The sequence below is a fragment of the Narcine bancroftii genome, chromosome 6 (assembly GCF_036971445.1).
Source record: "Narcine bancroftii isolate sNarBan1 chromosome 6, sNarBan1.hap1, whole genome shotgun sequence".
Classification (NCBI taxonomy): domain Eukaryota; kingdom Metazoa; phylum Chordata; class Chondrichthyes; order Torpediniformes; family Narcinidae; genus Narcine; species Narcine bancroftii.
This window is the reverse complement of record NC_091474.1, coordinates 198,889,510-198,911,204: the sequence shown is the minus strand read 5'-3', so window position 1 is coordinate 198,911,204 and position 21,695 is coordinate 198,889,510.

Genomic DNA, 21,695 nt, shown 5'->3' with positions numbered 1-21,695 from the left:
CAATTGGGGGTAACTGGGGCTGAGAAAATTCTGTAGGAATTCCCTCCCTCATCCTTCCTCTTCTGTTGTCATGTGCTGTTTTCTGAGGAACTTCTGTCACAAAGAGGAGATGGTGGAGCCAGTGCCTTTTTCCCTGTCCGAGAGTAGCAAAAAGCATAGGGCATCTATACAAAGTGAAGGGAGAAATGCTTGGGGAGACATCAGGGGTAAATTTTTAACACAAGAGTTGTGGTTGGCTGGAATGCTTTGCCAGAGATGTGGTGGATGCTGAAACATTAGGGGCATTTAAAAGACTTAGGTGGATGAAAGAAAAATAGAGGGTTATGAGGTAGGAAGGGCTTCTTTTTTGGTAGGAATATCTAGGTCAGCACAAGGGCTGAAGGGCCTGTACTGTCCTATAATGTTCTATGTCCTAAATCACTCAATTGTAATGAGAAATGTTCCCTTTCTTTGGATAGAGTTTTAATAAGTGATGTAGCATACATCAAAATAGCATATTGGCTGCTCTTCAACAGACATTGGGGTGCCTGATCCAAAGTCACCTAGCCTGCAAATGTGTCTGATAGTAATAAGTAATTTGGTCTTCCTGCTGCGAAACACACACATGAGAGTCAGAAATGGTCTTTTAGTGTACAAGTTAAGGTGACAGATTGCTACTTAGCATGAGCAAGAAACTTTTCCATTTTATGAAAGCAGCCAAGAGAGCTTTGGATGCCTTAGCTTTGTGACTACGCAAGAGAGAGAGCCTTTGTCAGTATTTGTCTGCATCAGCCGCTCAAAACTGACACTGTGAATCGGCTGTGTGAGCTTCAGGCATGATTCATACTGTCCTGGGTCCTTTTTTGCTTGCTGTTTAATGCTCAGATGTGAAGGAAGGCAGAAGACAAAATAAAATGTCAGGGGGTTATTTAGATGACACTTACATGATGTGAGGAGCTTGGTGAATTTCATGCACATTACTTACAGTTTTAATGCTACTGTGTTTGTTTCTGTGTTTTCTAATGAAGTTTGAAATGCATTGAGTCAAAACTAAAATCAAAACAATTGTGGTATTGTGTTTCTAGGACTGAATATTGAAAAAAATACCTTTCATTTCCTCTTAATGGTAAAGATTCCTGAGCGAGCAAAATACCTTAATCTGATTTCCATTGACTATAATGTGAGGAAAATTAAAGCTTTATTAATAAAGTATTTTTTTAATGTTATCATATTCGTGCAAATTTTGCAAGGTATAATAATTATGAATGAATTCACTTCAATAGCGTATCAATGCCTTCCATTAAAACTAATTAGTTCTCAAGAAATGATTCCAAACTTATACCTGTAAGCTTCTTTATTCAGCAAACGTTGCATATCTCACAAACAAGCTATAAATTTAAAGAGAAAGAGAAATTCCAAGAGGTTAGAGCCATGCACCCTATTTAGCCATTGGAATGGATCTGGAAGAAAAAGAATGCATGCCCTCAAATATATCATTTGATGTTGCCAACAAACAATGCCTAACGAACAGTGATAAGCAAATGGGTAATATTTAAATTTGTGTTATCTTCAAAAAAAATTATCATTTGTTTTTCTACTGTGGGGAGAGGGGCTCTCTAATGATGTTAGAGAGAAAGATATATGGACAGGTAAACCACAAAACCATCAGTGTGCATCCTTATGAGTCCAACTGATTTTCATTTTCACTCCCATGAGAAATCACGCACTAACAGACATTAAGACAGCTTACTCGCTGTCGCCATCAGGCTCCTAAGTGAACCTCACAATAATGCTCTCATGTTGCCCTTGTGATGTACCAATTGATATTTTCTCTGTAACAATTATCTCTGTAATTGTGTGAAACATGAGTCTGCAGACATTTTAATTGTAGTGTAATACATATAGATGCTGAAGAAACTCAACTGGTCACGTAGCATTCAAAGGAAGCAAAGATATGTACACTAATCAATATTTTAGGCCTGATCCCTTCGTCAATATATGAGCAAAGAGTAGGCAGGGACTTGAATAAAACAGTAGGGGGTAGAAGGGGCAGGGGGACGAGCATAGGCCTGTGGCACTCAGTCACCTGCAAATTGGAAGAACAGCACCCAACATTCAGTCTGGACACTCTTGACCAGATGGCATTAACATTGCCATCTCCAGTTTCTAATAGGCCCCTCCCCTGTCTTTCTCTCTTTCCCTATCCCTCAGTCTTATTTCCCCCAGCTCCTGACTCCCGACACCCTTCCATCTCCAGAGTTCTACACACCCCCCCCACCCCCACACTAATAGTTCTCAGCTTTTTTCTCTTCCACCAAATGACCTCTTGCCTGTGTTCCACCCCTTGGGCCTTCTTCTCTCCTCCCCCCCAATTTCTTATTCAGGCACCTGCCTTGCTCATAATCTTGATGGAGGGCTCAGTACCGAAGCATTGGTTATATATCTTTGCTTCCTATGCATAGTCCATGACCTACTGATTTTCACCAGCACTTTTGTATATTACACTCAGTGATTATGGCCTTATTTTTATTCAGCTGAATGCATGTTGGAATTGACTTTCTGGACCACTCACGAAAGAAAATTTTGCACTGCACTAGGCAGAATGAGACAATGAACTTGAACTCAAACTTGGTTGGGGCTGGTGTCACCATTATGGTCAGAAAATGGCAGGAAGCTCATTAAAATAGGCTAAAGGTGAAGCCCAAATGTAGCTTTCAAATGGAGAGTACAGTGTCAGGTTACCTTTGATGTCACATAAACTATCATAAGTTTATTGCCTTCACACAAAGGATGAAAGCTCAACCTTTGTTATTTTTTCTTCCAAGCAATGGGTAGTTCATTAAGCATATTGAAGGTTCAGTTAGATAGATTTTTACATAAAAAATGAATTAAGGGATATGGGGAAAAGGCAGGTAGATGGAGTGGAATCAATGATCAGATCAGCCATGATCTTATTGAATGGTGGAACAGGCCCGATGGGCCGGATGGCCTACTCCTGCTCCTATTTCTTATGCTCTTATGATACCATAGTCATTGACGTGCACTGGCTCTGACTTCGTGGTGCTGCTGCTTGAGTGAATGGAATTGCAGAGATCCATTCTAAAGATTAAAAAATGAGGTTATCTAAGAAACATGTTATGATGTCATGTATTGGTGGATATGCCCAATAAGCCCAAGAAATATGAAACAGCATCATTTAAAAGTTACCTTAAGATCAGAAGAAGCTACGTGTAGTTCAGAATATGAAGCAAACTTCCCTCCACACTTTGGATTCTATCTAAGAAAGACAGCCAACTCATTAAAAGACCTATAACAGAATGGATACACTCTCCTCACCCACCTTCCATCAGGGAGAAGGCTCAAGTGTGAAGTCATACACCACAAAAGGCATAAAGGCTGTTTCTTCCCCACAGCTATCAGTGCAATTATGTTGCTCTTGCTTGATGCTAATTGATCTTCCCCTTTCAATGCAATCCTGTACTCTGAAGTTGTGCTCTTTACACAGTTGTATGAGTGTTAGCGATAACCTGTTTGTTTGCTTATAGAAGGATTCTTCTCATTGTGCAAGGTTGGAGGGTATATTGAAGACCCAGCAGCAGTTAGAATAGGGGCCAGCAGAATGGAGGAGGGGGTCAGAAGAGGAAGGTAGAGGATTGAAGTGGTTGAAAGGGGAATTGAGTAAGGAGTGAGAGAGTTAGGAGAGGAGAAGAATGGAGTTAAGAGGGTGGAAAGAAAGGGGTCTCAGGAGGGTGGATGAAAAGTAGAGGGCAATTTGGAAGTAGAGAAAGGTAAGGAGTGATGCTGGGGGAGAAGTAGCATCCACAGTTCTGAACTTGGGAGGGCCTTGCTGAGAACTTGTGTCAGCATCTTGTCCAGGAAAGTCAGGGTCAGGATGGAAACTGCTGATGGAGATGGCAGGCACCCCAGCCTGGTATGAAATGTAGGTGAGTCTGTTAGCTCCATAACATTTTTTGGTAAGGTGACATACAAGGGTGCAGTGAACATCTTGGAATGAATGATTTAATCTAACACCATCACCATGATATTACATCTGCTATGAGGATTGGGCACATCTCTACATGCAAAGCAGATGTAATATCATGTTGGCGATTAAATACTAGGCACCCTTGAGTACAAAATTAGCTGTGGAGGTCAGCAAGAGCTAGATACCTGCAAACCAAAGTAACAAACTAACAAATAATCTGATGAGGGCAAGTCTCCCTGAGGCTGATGAAAGAAAATTTATTCTCAGTAGTCAGGTGTTAAATGCTGCATCATGGTCTGGAATGGAGACACCTGAGTGTAAATCCCTGCAAAAGGTAGTGGATACAACTCAGGACATGATGGGTAGAACCTTTCCCCACCATCAAGAACATCTACAGGGAGCTCTGCTGTCAGAGAGCAGCAGTAATCATCAAGGATCCACACCACACAGCACATGCTCTGTTCTCACTGCTCCCATCAGGAAAGAGGTGCCGTAAAACTCAATACCACCAGGTTCAGGAATTAATGCAACCCCTCCACCATCAGACTCCTCAACCACAAACTCAATCAGGGACTTTTTTAAGGAAACTTACTTTTACGCTTTATTGATCTTTTTTCTCTCTATCGAAAAGTTTGTTTACATTTCTTTAAATGTGCACGCTCAGTCAGTTTTTTTTTGCACTGCCAATAAGTAGTAATTCTGCCTGAACTGCAGTAAAAAAACGAATCTCAAGATTGTATGGATATACTCTGGCAATAAATCTAAAATCTGGGTCTGAAATTTGAATGGCAGCAATTAGACCACGATGTGACAATCTCAGTACATTGGGACCAACTGCAAACCTTGAGTGCAAGCAATGCAAAGCAAATCTATTTGACCAGTGTGAGGCACTTGTTCAGCCATTACAAGATGAGCAAGGTGAGAAGCAAGGCTCCAATAGGAGGTGCTGCAGAATTGTACTATGAATTGAGTCTTGTGCAGAGAAAACTAATGAAGAAATTAAAACCTGCATTTTTTGATTAAAAAAAACATAATATCTGATAGTTTTCTGTTAGAAACAAAATTGCTGAATCCACTGAATCAAGCTCAGATGGAGATGAAAGCTTAGAAAGTAGACTGCATGCATGGTGGAGACAGGTCAGAGGTTTTGAAGATCTGATTAGGGATGCTACAGTTGGTCTGGACCATTTTATGTCAGCTCAATACAATGGCATCATTATGTGGCAAAGACAGAGTGAAAATGTTTGGAAACCCTTGGAGACAATGCAGAAGCAGAGAGTCAGAGGAAATCATTAACAACTTCCAAATGGACACAGGAGAGAGGAAAGGTGCAGTGTTTACAGGAACTCACAGGAGGAATCAAGATAGAAAATTATGGGAATTTAGAATAGGAACAAAAATAGAAAACCTTACAAAGCAACAGAAGGAAGAGATTGTTGCAACAGAATTCATGGTCCCTGGTACTATATAAAACAAAAATGTAAAATTACACCTAATTAGTAAATAAAAAGGATTATTAGCCCCATGATAATTCTAAACAGGAGACTGATTAGATCTGTTTGGAAAAATAATCCACTTGAATTGTCTCTACCAGCAATGAATACTTCAAAGATGCCAAATAAAGCTTGCAATCAAGAGCTTATTGGGCTCCACCTTGTGAAAAACATTCTCATTTGACCTCCACTTCTCATTTTTTTACTGAATACCTAATGCCTGTTTGATTTTTTTTCATGTGTTTATGTTCTAATAGAAGGTTATCAACCTGAAGCATGAATGCTCTCTCTCCAATGATGCAACTGGATCCAGTATTTGACGCACCTGGTGGCATATCATCCTCTATTTCAGAGGTTGCCTTAATATCTGAATCCTTTTCAAATTTGAATCATACATCGTCCACTTTGTCAACATTTTGTGACACATTTTTAGCCATTTCCATACCACTGACTCTAGAATCAGCTGACATCATCCACAGTGCTTTCGCGGAGGTCTTTACTCTCATTAACTGAAGCTGCCTCTTCTTTCAGTCTAGTGATAAGAGCACTTTTTCCACCAGTTGTATCTAGCCCCTGTTGGTGCAGTTCTTTCATAAGATCTGCCTTCTTCCATGTTTCAAAACATTGTGACTCAGTGCCGACTCCTAAATCAACGGCGGCTATTTTGTCCTGGTCCATCTTGATGCTGAGTTCCCAGCACAGAAACACAAACAAACTATACTGTTATCAGCAAGAAAACCTCCACTGTAACCTCCATTTATATCACTAATTTGCAAGAAATAGTTTTACCAATGTGTCAATAAAATCCTCTTCTAACAGATTAGATGTTTTAAATTCTTTTTCTGGCCACTATTCAGGTCGATGGATGTGGATTACAAATTGCAAAGCAACTACGCATTTCTAAGATGGCCGCTCTATTGCTTTCAATACAATTCTATTTCCCCTTTCAGCAGTCCAAATGTTCCAATAAAGAGTTTCTGTCGACTAAATGCAGTGACTGATGGGCAATCAAGTGACTCCACGAGGCAGTAGATCGGAGTCAAAAGGTTTTTATTAGCTTTGACATTATCTGGGGCTCCGAGAGCATCTGGCCTGGATCCGAGCAGGAAGTGATCTGAGTTCAAGTTCTTGGGTCTGGAACTTTATTAGGGAATATCCTGGGAGGGATCAGAGGAAAGGAAGGGGAGTCCAGGCCAGTACATACAATTATTACAGTAGTGTAATACCTCATACCACCACAGCGGCTTTGATCAATAAAATAGTCGCTTGGAGGCTAAGTGACGTTTGTCTGTGAAGCGTTTCTAGAATAAATCGGTAATGAAGCTCAAATGAATTTTCTTAAACAGTCATTATTAACAAACACAAAAGGGCTAACGTCTATAGTAACATCCAATATCAAAAGCAAAAAACTACTGTAGAATAAAATAATGTTCTAGAGAAATACCGATTAATCATAACATGTAATGTTCTGTGTAACATTCCTGTAATATTCTAGGGTCTGTGTAACGTTCATTTAATTAAACAGTCGACAGAAATTATGAAGGCCTAACTCACCCTTCTCAGATTGCCCAACTGAAGATGTGCACTAGCAAACCTCATTTTCAACACGTGCAAACCCCCTGCGCATGATCATTCCAGAATGTGCTGGCCCTGACTCCAACCGCTCACTGTCGGCTCTGAGCCAAGAGTGTGTGTGTGTGTGTGTGTGTGTGTGTGTGTGTGTGTGTGTGTGTGTGTGTGTGTGGACCCAGGCGTGTGCAAACTGATGGGCAGGCCAGCCCCGGGTGAAGCTGCCGCCACTGGGGCCAAGCCAACCAAGCATGCACCGTCCTGCTCCTTTGGCTCCATAAATGGTTCCAGCCTTCATGCATGCGGTCAATGGGAAGAGGCCTACCTACGGACCCTGAGACACCACTGATGCATGAGGCCACAACAGGTGAGAAAAAAGCCTTTGTCTCATACATCTTTCATTCTCACATCATCTCTTTGTGGCACTTCTGAAATGAGTATGACCTCTCTGGTAACCTGGTTATTTGAAATAGAAGATGGTTATTTCTTGTATTTGACAAGTGATCTCTATTGATGTACTTCACTCTGCTGTATGTCTATGGGAATTCAAGGTTGAATGGCAGTCCCTGAATACTGATGATGGTTATCACGGATATTTGTGGCTGCCCATCATTCTCATTACAATAATCCAGATTGGTCTCTTAACCAGTAATTTACTCTTTTCACAATACATAAAATCTGTTTCAAATCCTTACATTCAAACTTGCCTGAATTTTCTCTAAATAGCAGACAAAAGTTTCCTTATGAACTGATGATTATGCTACTAATTAGCTTTGGTCAAACAAATGAACCAATCCTGAATCAAGGTAATTATGGTAAAAAGAGAGCAGATACAGTTTGGATGTAAAATAAAATGGTCCTCAAACTGGGCCTCTGAGCATTTTGATCATAATCCAGAACACGTACTTACAACATTCTTAACAATATGGAGTAACAAAGGGATCTTATGGTTCAAGCCCATAGATCCCTCAAGGTTGCTCCATCAGTTGATAGGATGGTGAAGAAGGCATATGGTGTTCTGGTCTTCATTCATCGAAGGATTGAGTTCAGGTATTGTACAATAATGTTTCAGTTCTGTAAAACTCTGGTTAGAATGTTGTATTCAGTTCTGCTCACCTGATTATGGAATTGTATGTGGAAGCTTTAGAGAGGGTGAAGAGGAGTTTTACCAGGATGTTGACTGGATTGGATAACATGTCTTATGGCGAGAGCTTTTCTGTTTAGAGTGAAGAAGGATGACAGGTGACTGAATAGTGATCGATAAGATTATGAGAGGCATAGATAAGGTGGACACCCAGCACATTTTTCCTGTGTGACAGCAGCAAATACCAAGGACATCTGTTTAAGCTGAGAGTAGAAAAGTTTAGGGGAGATATCAGGAATACTTTTGTTTTTACACAAAGAAAAGTGGGTACCTGGAATGCATTGCCAGGGGTGGTGGAGGAGGCAGGTATAAGAGAGACATTTGAATGACTCCTAGACAGGATCATGGATGCAAGAAAAATAGAGCATTATGGATGTAAGGTAGGGAAGGGTTAGATTGTCTTGGAGTAGGTTCATATAGGTTAGCAGAGCATCAGATGCAAAACAAGCAGTTGGAGATTTAAAATCTGGTGCAAAGCAGAGCTGATAGCTACCCTAATAAATTGGGCTGTGAATATCAAACTAATGTCATTGTTAATTACATATAGAAGTGCAGAAACCCAAATATGCTTTCCCAAAGGCTCCTCAGTGACCTGCAGATGTGTCAGAGATTGTGTGGAAAAAGAATTGGGGGTGTGGTGGAACACGGTACTTCGGGCATGTCCAGGTGTGTCCTCACTAGGCTGGGCAGGCTGGCCCACCTTCTGTACCTGTAGCCCCTCCCCATAAGATCCCCTAATAAAGGCTGAGAGCCCTAGTCTCCTCCCTCATACCTGCCTTGGACCTGAGCCAGCAGCATGTAGAGGCATGTCTGGGTCTTCTGATCAATAAAACCTTTGACACTTGCTTCGTATCTGCGAGTGGTCATTGATTGTGCTACAGAAAGAAACAATTGTTTGTTTTTTAATTGTTGGTGATCACTGAAGTTTTAAACATTTTGAAGGTCCAGCAGAGGGTTTACTTTTCCTGCAGTCCACACTTAATCAATAGATTTTTATGCCTTACTGGTCTAACTTCTATATAACTTTTCCTAGTGTGAAGGGCAGGGTAGAAGACCCAGAGCATCCCTGGGGAAGATGGAGGAGAATGGTTAGAAGATTTCTGTCCAGGAAGACGCATCTTCATTGATGCCCCTCCTTAATTCACATTACAGGGGAAGCAATGCTTCAGGAGAAACATGTAAAATGCTAGTGGGATCAATGGGCCAGGCAGCATCCGCAGAAGACAATAGAGAGTCAACCCTTTGGACTAAAAGCCTTCATGATTCCTTCTGCAGAATTCACAGGGCAGGAATGCTGTTCATGCATCAGTCAAAGTAATCATTATGCTGATGTTGGAAGCACCTCACCTCTCCAATGTTAAGCCTACTGCCGCACATGAGAGACTTTGTTGAGTCACCTCTGAAGGAGTATTAGCATGGGCATTGTCCAGGAAAACACGGCTTCCTATTGTGTAAAGAGTTAGTATCAACAGCCATCTTGTATAAAGTCAAGGGCTTTGCAGGAATTACTCACTCAATTCCCCTGCTAGTATGAGCAAATGCTAATAACAGATAATGCCCTATGTTGGGAAAACCCCAGGCTGACCATAACATGACAGACAAGGCTCGCTCCACAGATACTTTCTTGTGACAAAGATATTCTACATACTTTTAGCAGGGGCATGGGATGTAATGCTTAACATAGATAGTCACTGGGTAGCTGCAGTGCAAGTCAGCACACTCTAAACTGCTGCAATTGTCTTCTTTGGCTTGGCTTCGCGGACGAAGATTTATGGAGGGGGTAAAAGTCCACGTCAGCTGCAGGCTCGTTTATGGCTGACAAGTCCGATGCGGGACAGGCAGACACGGTTGCAGCGGCTGCAGGGGAAAATTGGTTGGTTGGGGTTGGGTGTTGGGTTTTTCCTCCTTTGCCTTTTGTTAGTGAGGTGGGCTCTGCGGTCTTCTTCAAAGGAGGTTGCTGCCCGCCAAACTGTGAGGCGCCAAGATGCACGGTTTGAGGCGATATCAGCCCACTGGCGGTGGTCAATGTGGCAGGCACCAAGAGATTTCTTTAGGCAGTCCTTGTACCTTTTCTTTGGTGCACCTCTGTCACGGTGGCCAGTGGAGAGCTCGCCATATAACACGATCTTGGGAAGGCGATGGTCCTCCATTCTGGTGACGTGACCCACCCAGCGCAGTTGGGTCTTCAGCAGCGTGGACTCGATGCTGTCGACCTCTGCCATCTCGAGTACTTCGACGTTAGGGATGAAAGCGCTCCAATGGATGTTGAGGATGGAGCGGAGACAACGCTGGTGGAAGCGTTCTAGGAGCCATAGGTGATGCCGGTAGAGGACCCATGATTCGGAGCCGAACAGGAGTGTGGGTATGACGACGGCTCTGTATACGCTTATCTTTGTGAGGTTTTTCAGTTGGTTGTTTTTCCAGACTCTTTTGTGTAGTCTTCCAAAGGCGCTATTTGCCTTGGCGAGTCTGTTGTCTATCTCGTTGTCGATCCTTGCATCCGATGAAATGGTGTAGCCGAGACAGGTAAACTGGTTGACCGTTTTGAGTTTTGTGTGCCCGATGGAGATGTGGGGGGGCTGGTAGTCATGGTTGGGAGCTGGCTGATGGAGGACCTCAGTTTTCTTCAGGCTGACTTCCAGGCCAAACATTTTGGCAGTTTCCACAAAGCAGGACGTCAAGCGCTGAAGAGCTGGCTCTGAATGGGCAACTAAAGCGGCATCGTCTGCAAAGAGTAGTTCACGGACAAGTTTCTCTTGTGTCTTGGTGTGAGCTTGCAGGCGCCTCAGATTGAAGAGACTGCCATCCGTGCGGTACCAGATGTAAACAGCGTCTTCATTGTTGGGGTCTTTCATGGCTTGGTTCAGCATCATGCTGAAGAAGATTGAAAAGAGGGTTGGTGCGAGAACACAGCCTTGCTTCATGCCATTGTTAATGGAGAAGGGCTCAGAGAGCTCATTGCTGTATCTGACCCGACCTTGTTGGTTTTCGTGCAGTTGGATAATCATGTTGAGGAACTTTGGGGGACATCCGATGCGCTCTAGTATTTATTAATGTATGACCCATTCCTATAAATGTGACTGTTAACTTACATTAAAAAGCTAAGTGCAAAAAAATTGTTTTCTTTTATAACTTAATATTTATGTCATGAATTAAGTTACACAATATTTGGTCATGTTAAAAATATTGTTAATTTGTTTATTTTAAACTGTTTATAAATGCTTCTGGTCATCTGAAACATTCAGAAAGAGTGCAAAGGCCTCTGACAGCACAATCTGTTAGAAACTATTAGGGTGTTCTGGAACAAGGTGTCAGGAACCACTAGCTGAAGCCCACTCACCACTTTCAGGCCATGTTGCTTCATACAATGGCTACAAAGACACCAGGGCAGTGGGAACTTTGAGCTGTATGCAGTGGACTGGAATTCAGATCCTTCAGATCAAGACAGCGGGCAGACATCTTGCTGCAACTGATGGTCAACGCCATCATGTATTGGTCAGATGGCTGACTCCTCCCTTAGCTCCACCTACAGCTATCCCAATATAAACCCTGGTTTTCCCACCTTACCTCAGATTCAACTGAGGTCTATTGTATCTACCAGCCATTGATTGTAAGCTACTAAAAGCGAGTTTGTGTTCCTCACAAGTCTCAGAGTGCAATCTGTCACGTTACAATTTTAATAGCTTAACTTTGAAGCACGATGGAAGCCCTGTTGAAGCCATGCATGCTCCAGGTCGACCCTCTGTCCCCAGAGGCCCTGGAGGAATTCATCTGCTGCCTGGGGTGCTTCCAGTCCTACCTGACGGACACACAAGATGTCTTCAACTCCAATGGTTTCCTGAGGTCTGCACTTCTTTCTCGAGTTGGTCCCTAGGGGTTTGCTGTCATCAGGGACTGTTCAACTTACAAGTCTGCCATAAAAGGCTTGAAGGCCCAGTACATGAAGCCTTAGAAAGACGTGCTGGCAAGACACTGACTCTCTCAACGTCAGCAAAGCCTGGGTGAGTTGCTGGATGATTATAACCTTGAACTGTGGGCCTTGACTAGGAAATGCCACGATGAGGTGGCCACGGCCTGGGTGAGAGAGGAGGAACAAATCTGGGTACCCTCGTAACAGGAGTGAGTTCGAGGAACATGAGGCAACAACTGCTATTGTTGGGGAAGAAAAACTCAGCCAGCACCCTGGAGCTGGTGAAAGCACTCGAACAGGCCCAATTAGGTGCTGATGACCGCACAGGCAAAAGCGGCGTCTTTTCAGAAGACCAGGTCAGTGGAGCGCGGGCGACCTCGCAGCCCCAGTGTCGACTGCTGAAGCCATATGCAACTGGGGATGCTACTTCTGTGGATAGGCACAGCATCCCCATGCATGATGCCCCACGAAGGAAACCGTGTGCTGTAAGTGAGGGCATTGGGTGAAGGTCTGTAGGGCTAAGGGAAACCCAAAGAGGGCGACCATATATGTGACTGCCGAATTGGTGTTTGACCTTTGCCCAAATCCCAGTCTCGCCATGCTGCTCACTGATAACATCTTGCTGTGCCTCATGGCGAGACCAGCCACCGGAAGAAAAGCATCGCAGGAAGCAACGGTGGCCGTCTTGTCACACCTCATGGTCAACACCACCTAGTTATCCTTTGGATTAAGACAGAGGATATCCATCTTGCTGCACCTCGTGGTCAATACCACCGAGATATCCTTCAGATCAAGACAGCGGGCAGACATCTTGCTGCAACTGATGGTCAACGCGATCTTGTCTGCCCATGGACCAAGAGGAGAGAATCGACACTGAAATGGGGAACAACGTGGTTTCCAGAGCAATGTCATCGGTCATCCTCGATCAGGTAATACCTCACTCATTGAATAACTCGACGATGGAGGTGAGGATAAATGGACACTTTACTGATCTCTTGGTAGACACTGGCTCCACTGAGAGCTTTATAATCTCTGTGACTACTCTGCTGTACAACTTAAAAGTGTATTTGACAAACTATCATATTTACCAGCATCACACTCACCCTCTGTGACTATCCAGGGATGTTGTGCAGTACATCTAACTGTAAATAACTGTAAAAGTGGGGAGGGGGAAATTTTGTAAGTTCCGATTGTAAGTACCAAAGGATTTGTGTATTTCAGTGTTCCTGAGCCTGGATTTCTTGTGTTACCTTAAAAGCGTGACCATGGAATACTCTGGCTCACTTCCTCCAATCACGGTGCAGAACAGAGGGTCCCAAAAGCCAGATGCCACATGTGGTCTCTCCACCCTAAATATTGATCCTCCCCCACTGTTTCTGAACCTGACTCCTGATTGCAAGCCAATAGCCACAAAGAGTAGGCAATACGGTGCGGGGGATTCGGTATTTATCAGAACAGAGATGCAGCTGCTGCTCAAAGAAAATATCACTGAGCATAGCTGTCTTGGGTAAACTTATACCTCTCATTTTGTTCATTTTAGATTGGTCACAGTGTTTGAGCTACCGAAAGAAAATAGACACACACACCGAGAGCAGTTCAGTTTATACAAATGTTTATTACTAATTCAAAAGCTGATTTCACACTACAATATGCAAGCCCTTCCCAACTATACTTATCAACGCTTGGACTGGTCCCAACTGCCGAAGCGAGGCAACGACTGCACACTTGTAGTAGGTTGTCAGGGCGCTGGTAGCAGCTTCTCCACCTCCCCCGACCGGGACGTTGCTCGGACTCTGGCTGTTCTTCCTTCTTGACAAGGGGTGTTCCCACCCCTCGGAGAATCTAAACTTCAGCAGCAGGACCACAGGCTTATATACCCCAAAAACAATTAATCATGCGCCTACTCCTTCTAATATTTGTCAGTCAAAATCAAAACTGAACATTACATTCTACAATTTAGAAGATTAATTATTATGGAACCAGGATGTTATAATTTCCTGGTTTATCTCGTAGATACAAAGACTTATTAAAATTTCTCGAGCAAGACAGGTTGTGACCAATTCGTCAATTTCAGAGTGTTGCATTTGACAACTGCTTTCCCTGGGCCTCACAGTGGAATTCCATTTCAAAGTGTATCTTCAGATAAGTCCCCATGGCTGAGTTTAATTACATCTGCTAGTTCTGAAAGTAAGGTGACCTGCGTGTGGACCCAGTGTCGTCAGTTCCACATAAGCAAAAAGCATCTGGGTACATGGTTTTAATCCTCCATTACAATAGCCACAGCCCATAGAGAGCCCAGGTGGTAATTGTAAAAGGGGGAGAAATGTCCAGGCTAGTGATTAACTATAGCCAAACAATTAATCACTTCACACTCCTGGATGTGTAACCCCTCCAGGTGGAAAGCGATGCCTCAGACGTATCTCTGGCCACTACCCTTTTCTAGACAGGTAGGCCAGTTGCCTTTTTCTCCAACACCCTACAAGGCCACGAGCTTCAAAACCCATCAATGGAGAATGAGGCTCAAGCCATTGTAGAGGCCATCAGGTACTGGAGGCATCACCTGGCCAGCAGAAAATTTACACTGCTCTCTGACTACCGATCAGTAGCATACATGTTTAATAATGCAAAAAGGGGTAAAATAAAGAATGATAAGATTGTGAGGTGGAGGTTTGAACTCTCCACCTATAATTATGATATAGCATACAGACCAGGTACTGTCAATGAGTCTCCAGAAGAGGAAGCTGTGCTTCTGCACACACTGGCCAGATGCGATCACTGCACAATGAGCTTTGCCACCGAGGCATCATTTGCATGGTTCATTTCATAAAAGAACACAACCTGTCCTACATCGTTGAGGTTATCAGGGAAATGACCAGGTCCTGCCACGTCTTCACTGAGTGAAAACTGCACTCCTACTGCCCCGAAAAAGTGCACCTGATAAAGGCATCCTGCCCCTTTGAACTACTCAGTGTTGATTTCAAGGGACCCCTCCCTTCCACCAAAGGAAATGTGCACTTTCTTAATGTCATCAATGAGTATTCACGTTTTCCATTCGCCATCCCCTGCCCAGAATGACCACCACCACAGTCATCAGGGCCTTGCACTCTATTATCATTCTGTTTGGATAATCCAGCAATATCCATAGCGACCAGGGCTCCTCAGTTATGAGCGAAGAGCTATGCCAGTACCTGCTTATAAGAGGTATTGCCTCAAGCAGAATGACTGGCTGCAATCCCCGGGGGAATGGACAGGTTGAAAATGAAAACGTGATGGTATGGAAAGCTGTGAAATTGGCTCTCTGGTCCAAAGGCCTTCCAGACTGATGCTAGCAAGAAGTCCTACCGACGGCGCTTCATTGCATAAGGTCACTTCTCTGCGCTGCAGCAAACACAACTCCTCACGAGTTAATGTTCACTTTCCAGAGGAAATCCATACCCAGGACCACACTCTTGGCTTGGCTAATGGGACCGGGCTGATCCTGCTGAGAAAGCACATGAGGAATGTATGCCCACGTGGCATACCCTGACAGCAGAGAGAACACTATCTCGATCAGAGACCTGGCACCCGCTGGAACTGAGGAACCAACGCCTCAAACAAGCCAGGAACCACCAAGTACCCCACCCAGGGTTCCAGACGACACTACCCGGGAAGTGGGTCAATCCACCCACGACCAGAGCTGGAACCTTTGAAAGCCAGTAACCCTGCACCACAGGGGGTCCAAGAAGTTCAGGAAGCCCAAAGTCCTCCAGTACTGAGGCGCTCAACCAGAATAACCAGACCCTGTGACAGATTCACCTTGTAAATATTTGTAAACTATTAGTTGTTTTTAATGCATGGTCTGTTTTTCACCCGCAGGTTCTCTTCTGAAGGAGGGGATGAATAGAGTGAACTGGAATTCACCGTCTGTGTGTTGGTCAGATGGCTGGCTCCTCCCTTGGATCCACCCTTGTCTACCCCAGTATAAATCCTGGTTTTCCTGCCTTACCTCAGATTCACCTGAGGAGTTTTGTATCTACCGGCCATTAATTTTGCTATGAAAAGCGAGTTTGTGCTCCTCTCAAGTCTCTGTGTAATCAGTAACGTTACACTGTACAAGGTTCAGTAAACACTCATATGTTCTCATTCACAGAGCATCATCTCACCTAGCAGATGGATGCTATTTCTTCACAAGATAATTTCTCTGTATGCTAATATGTACCGACATGAAAATAGTGAAGACTTGCAGATCTAAAAATGACCAGGCAGTAACTGAAGGGATCTCCATCTCCTCAAAAGCATCTTCTGTGCATCATAACAGAAGAGCATTTCAGAATCAAAATTTATTGTCATGAATGAGTCATGAAATTTGATGTTTTGCGGCAGCATCGTAGAGTAAACATTCACATTATAGCCATCTTACGACATTACTATAAAAATAATAATAGTTGCATGAAAAGTAAGGCAGTGTCTTTGGATTATTGATCATTCAGGATTCTGATGGCAGTGGAGAAGAAGCTGTCCCTGTGCCGCTGAATGCTTATCTTCAGGCTCCTGTATCTTTTACCCAATGGTAGCAGGGTGAAGAGGGTTTGGCCTAGGTGATGGGGGTCTTTGAAGATAGTGTAGAGCTCGTCGAAAGAACCAAAGACTTGTTGATCCAAACCAAGGCTTTTATTAGCAAAAGACAGGAGCTCTTCACAGGTGGTCAACCAGTCCGGAATGATCCGACCTGGCTAGGGACACAACCCTTTAAGGCCCAGACAATAGGTGTGGCTTAGCTCTCAGCCAATCGCTGTAAGCACAGTCTAGATACAGTAACTATATACACTATGTACATTGGTGATAGATCTGTACTATCACAGATAGAGGCTGCCTTTTTAAGATATGGCTTCATGTAGATGACCTCGTTAGAATGAAGACTGGTGCCTATGATGTCACGGCCGAGTGAACGACCCTCTGGAGCTTATTCTTGCCCTGAGAGTTGGCATTCATACCAGGCAATGATGTGACCAGCCAGAATTCCCTCAGTGATACACCTGTAAAAGTTTACAAGAGTCTTCGGTGATATACCATATCTCCTCAGACACCTCAAAAAGTATAGCCACTGGCGAGCCTTTGTGATTGCATCAACATGGAGGCTCCAAGACAGATCCTTGGTGATGTTGACACCCAGGAATTTGAAGTTCTTGACCCTCTCCATTACTGAGCTCTTGAGGAGGACTGGATCATGTTCCCTTGACTTCCTCCTGAAGTCCACAATCATCTCCTTGATTTTGCTGACATTGAGCGCAAGGTTGTTGTTATTACACCATTCATTGAGTGGATCTATCTCCCTCCTGTACACTTCCTCATTGCTGTTTGTGATTCTGCTGACAACTGTGGTGTCATCAGCAAACTTGTTCATAGCATTGGAATTGTACTTGGCCACATATTCATGGGTGTATAGCGAGTAGAGCAGTGGGCTAAGCACACATCCTTGGGTCCACCAGTAATGATAATTAAGTGAGGAGGAGATGTTGTTTCCAATTCACACTGACTGTGTTCTTCCAATGAGAAAGTCAAAGATCCAGTTGCAGAGGGGTAAACAGAGGCCTAGAGTTTGTAGCTTCTTGACCAGCACTGAGGGAATAATGGTGTTGAAGGCTGAGCTGTAGTCTATGAAGAGCACCCCTATGTATGAATTGTTGTTTCTGAGGTGATCCAGAGCTGAGTGGAGAGACAACGATATTGCATCTGCTGTGGAGTGATTGTGATGATTGTTGAATTGCAGCGGGTCCAGATCCTTGCTTACGTACATGTTAATTCTGGCATGACCAGCCTTTCAAAGCATTTCATCACAGTAGAAGTTAATGCTACTGAACGCTAGTTGTGGAGGCAGCTCACACTACTCTTCTAGGGTACTGGGATGATTGATGCCCTTTTGAAGCAGGTGGGAACCTCTGACTGCCACGATGAGAGATTGAAAATGTCCGTGATCCCTCCAGCTAGTTGGTTGGTGTGTATTTTCAGTACCCTGCTAGGTACGCTGTCAGTGCCTGACAGCTTGTGAGGCACTATTCTGACGTCACCCTAGAAATAGATATCACAGTGTCCTCAGCCTTTTCAGGTATTCAAGTTGGCATTGTTTGGTTCTTCTTCTCAAATCAGGCATAGAAAGTGTTCAGCTCATTGGGTAATGAAGCATCACAGCCATCTATAGTGTTCACCCTCAGTTTGTAGACTGCAATGGCTTACACTCCTTGCCAAAGCTGGTGTTTATCTATCTCTGTCTCTAGCTTCCTCTGGAATGCTACTTTGCTTCAGAGATATCCTTCCGCAGGTCGTACCTGGACTTCTTGTAAAGATCCCAATCCCTGGCTTTAAACCCCCCTTTGTTCTCATCCTCAGTAGGTTGCAACTTCTCTGATTCATCTATGGCTTCTGGTTGGGGAACACCTGGTATTTGCGCTTGGGCACAGACTCATCCACGCATGTCTTGATGAAGTCGGTGACACCTATAGCACATTCGTCCAAGTCTATGGATAGGTTTTTGAATATGTACATTTATATTTACAGCTACATAAGCACTTGATTGTTGATGCATTTGGAAAGGGACTCGTATGTGCTGCCAGCCTTATTGCAGACCAATTCTCCACACTGATGTAGTTCCCTTTTGAAGTGACACCTTGTTCTAACATATTGTACAATTCTACAAGATCATTCTCACATGCAGATAAAAGAAAACTCAGACCAATTGTTCATTCTCAGCTGGTTGTCTTCCTTGATGCGGTGCTTCCATGGTCCCAGCAGATCCAGCTGCATCCTGTTCCAAACACTATTCCACTTACTTATCCTTCTAATCCTCAATCAAACTCCTAGTCTGATATTTATCCAGCTCTTACTTAAAAATGTTCATCAACAAAGAATTAACTGCTTTAGTTGGCAGTATATCCCGGTGGGAAAAGAAAACCTTTTTAATCTGGTCTTGCTTGAGGCGTCCTAATTTTACAGTCATGTCCTGTCGTTTTATACTCATGTCCAAGTTAAACAACCTATTTCATTTACATTCCACAGCCTTTTCAGCATTCAAAACCAAAATCAATGAAAACAAGTTCAGTCGTGTGAATTTTTCTCCATAAACCAGAGCCCTTCTGGGGAGAAAATGGAGAGCATTGGAACTCTGCTCAGGATTTGCAAGAGTATCACTAACCCTGCACATAAATTCATGTTCCCATTGGCTTCAACAATCAAGAATTTTGGTACCTCTGTTCATTGTGCATCTGTGGATATGACACAAAAAAAAACCCCTCAAATTGGACATTATTAGGATTGCAGCCTGAGACCTGATTACATGTCCACTATCTGTACTTTCACCAGTGCCCAACACCATATCGAGTTAACGTTCATCAATTGATGCCACACTAATTGCTTGAAGAAAAGGTGTTCTAACCAGGCATCTATCTCAGGAAATCAATTCCACGATTTGGGATGTGTTGTGGAAGTCATGATGGGAGACAGTTATGGGAATCCTGAATTTCTGATATGTTGCTGGATTCTTGGTCGATGAGGTGCAGTGGAGAAGGATACTGTATCTGTACTCAGCAGCTTATGAAATCATCCAGTTTTATTACATTGTGACAGTAGAGGATGTCATGGATGAGTTCTTGCTGAGTGAAGAACTAACAAGGTGGATGCAATACTCGATTATGTACAATTACCTCATACATATTAGTGATGCCATCAACAAACAACATTTCCAATAGTACCACCACTGGCTTCAGAGACTGCTTAAAACAAGATATCTCCATCGCTCACCAATGATAGTTGCATGACTCACCGAGCACCACCTCTCTAAAACGTCTACCCATGTATCACACATTGTGCACACTCCAGGTTTTTCACCATGACAAGCCCATCACTCAGATACACTCCAATGGACTTACATCTTTCTTGAGAAAGTGGCATAAGATCACTGCTAGTAACTACCCTACAACTGGAGCCAAGAAACAATGTTCGCATTTACTGAGCATACATCAGAATGGTTGAAATAGACTTCATGGCAGGCAGTGATGCAGAAATTTTTGAAGATGGAGTTATAATGTTACATGAACAGAACAATGTTGATATCTTTTTCATGAGGTTCCAGAGGGAATGTGACTGTCCTCAGTATTATGGCAACATTTGACTGAATGCATTATGAAAACATAATAGCAAGGGGGGAAACATTCCAATGATTGGAGTCATACATCATTCAAAGTAATTCTAGAATAAGTCACCATTGCAAAGGAGGAGGAGACAGGTCCTAATGGGTTTAAAGGAGGATAAATCCCCAGGGTCTGATGAGATTATCCCACATTGCAATGGGATAAAGGAGAGAATTTTTCTGGAGCTCTTATAGAAATGTTCAAATCTTCTCTGGCCACAGGTGAGGTGACAGATACTGAACCTAGATGACAAATAAGACCATAAGTCTTAGGAATGAAATTAGACAATTCAGCCTATTCAGTCCACTCCTCCATTCAAATCATAGCTGATCTATTTTCCCTCTCAACCCCATTCTCCTGCCTTCTCCCCTTACTCTGAAACCCTTACTAATCAAGAAGCTATCAATTTCAGATTTAAATGTATCCAGTGGCTTGGCCTCCACAGCTGCCTGAGACAACAAGTTCCACACACGTTCACAATGCTCTGATTTAAGAAATTTGTCCTCATCTCTAGAAGGATACCTTTTTATTCCAAAGCTGTGCCTTCTGGACTTCGACTCTCGCACTACTGGAAACATTTTCTCCAAATTCATTCTTTAAAGCCCTTTCAATATTTGGAATATTTTGATGATATTCCCCCTTCATCTAAACTCCAGTGAGAACAGGCCCAAAGCCACTAAATGCTCCTCGTATGTCAACTCTCTCATCCTTGTGATCATTCTCATAAACCTCCTCTGGACCCTCTCCAATACCAGCTGATTCTTTCTTTGATTTAGGACCTAAAAATGTTCGCAATACTCCAAATGTGGTCTGATCAATGTCCTGTAAAGCCTCGGCATTACACCTTTGCCTTCGTATTCTAGAATTCTCAAAAAATAACATTACATTTAATTCATTTAATCATGAAGGACAGCAATGATAGGCTAGGTAATAACAGGCTTGTGAGTCTTATGTCAATAAGTGTTATGAACCCAGAGGATCCCAAAACCCAGCAGCAATAGGTATTCACCAAAACAAATGGTTACTTAAACAAAAGTTGCTTTTAATTATCTTTAAACATAAAAACAGGATCAAACATGATCATCTATTAACTTAACTAACCTAACTTAGCCCCTTTCTAATTCTAAGTGCACGTGTATGCAATGTGTATGTAAAATCAGAAAAGTTCTTTGATTCACAGTCCAATCTCACTTTTTATTCCTCCAAGTTTACTGGTTGCAGGAAATTCTTATACTGTGCACAGAATTTAACATATATGAAGTTCACCAGGCTTTGGTGCTTGAAAGGTAAATGGTTACTGCTCAGGAAGGTTTTTGTTGGTTTTCAGAGATAGATTTGTTGTTTGCTGGACACCCACAACTGATTCCTTGTAACCAGCCACTTCACTATCTTGCCAAAGAAACCTGCCCCATCAGGGTTTACCAGATGATAACCTCTTTCTTTCAGGTCAGCA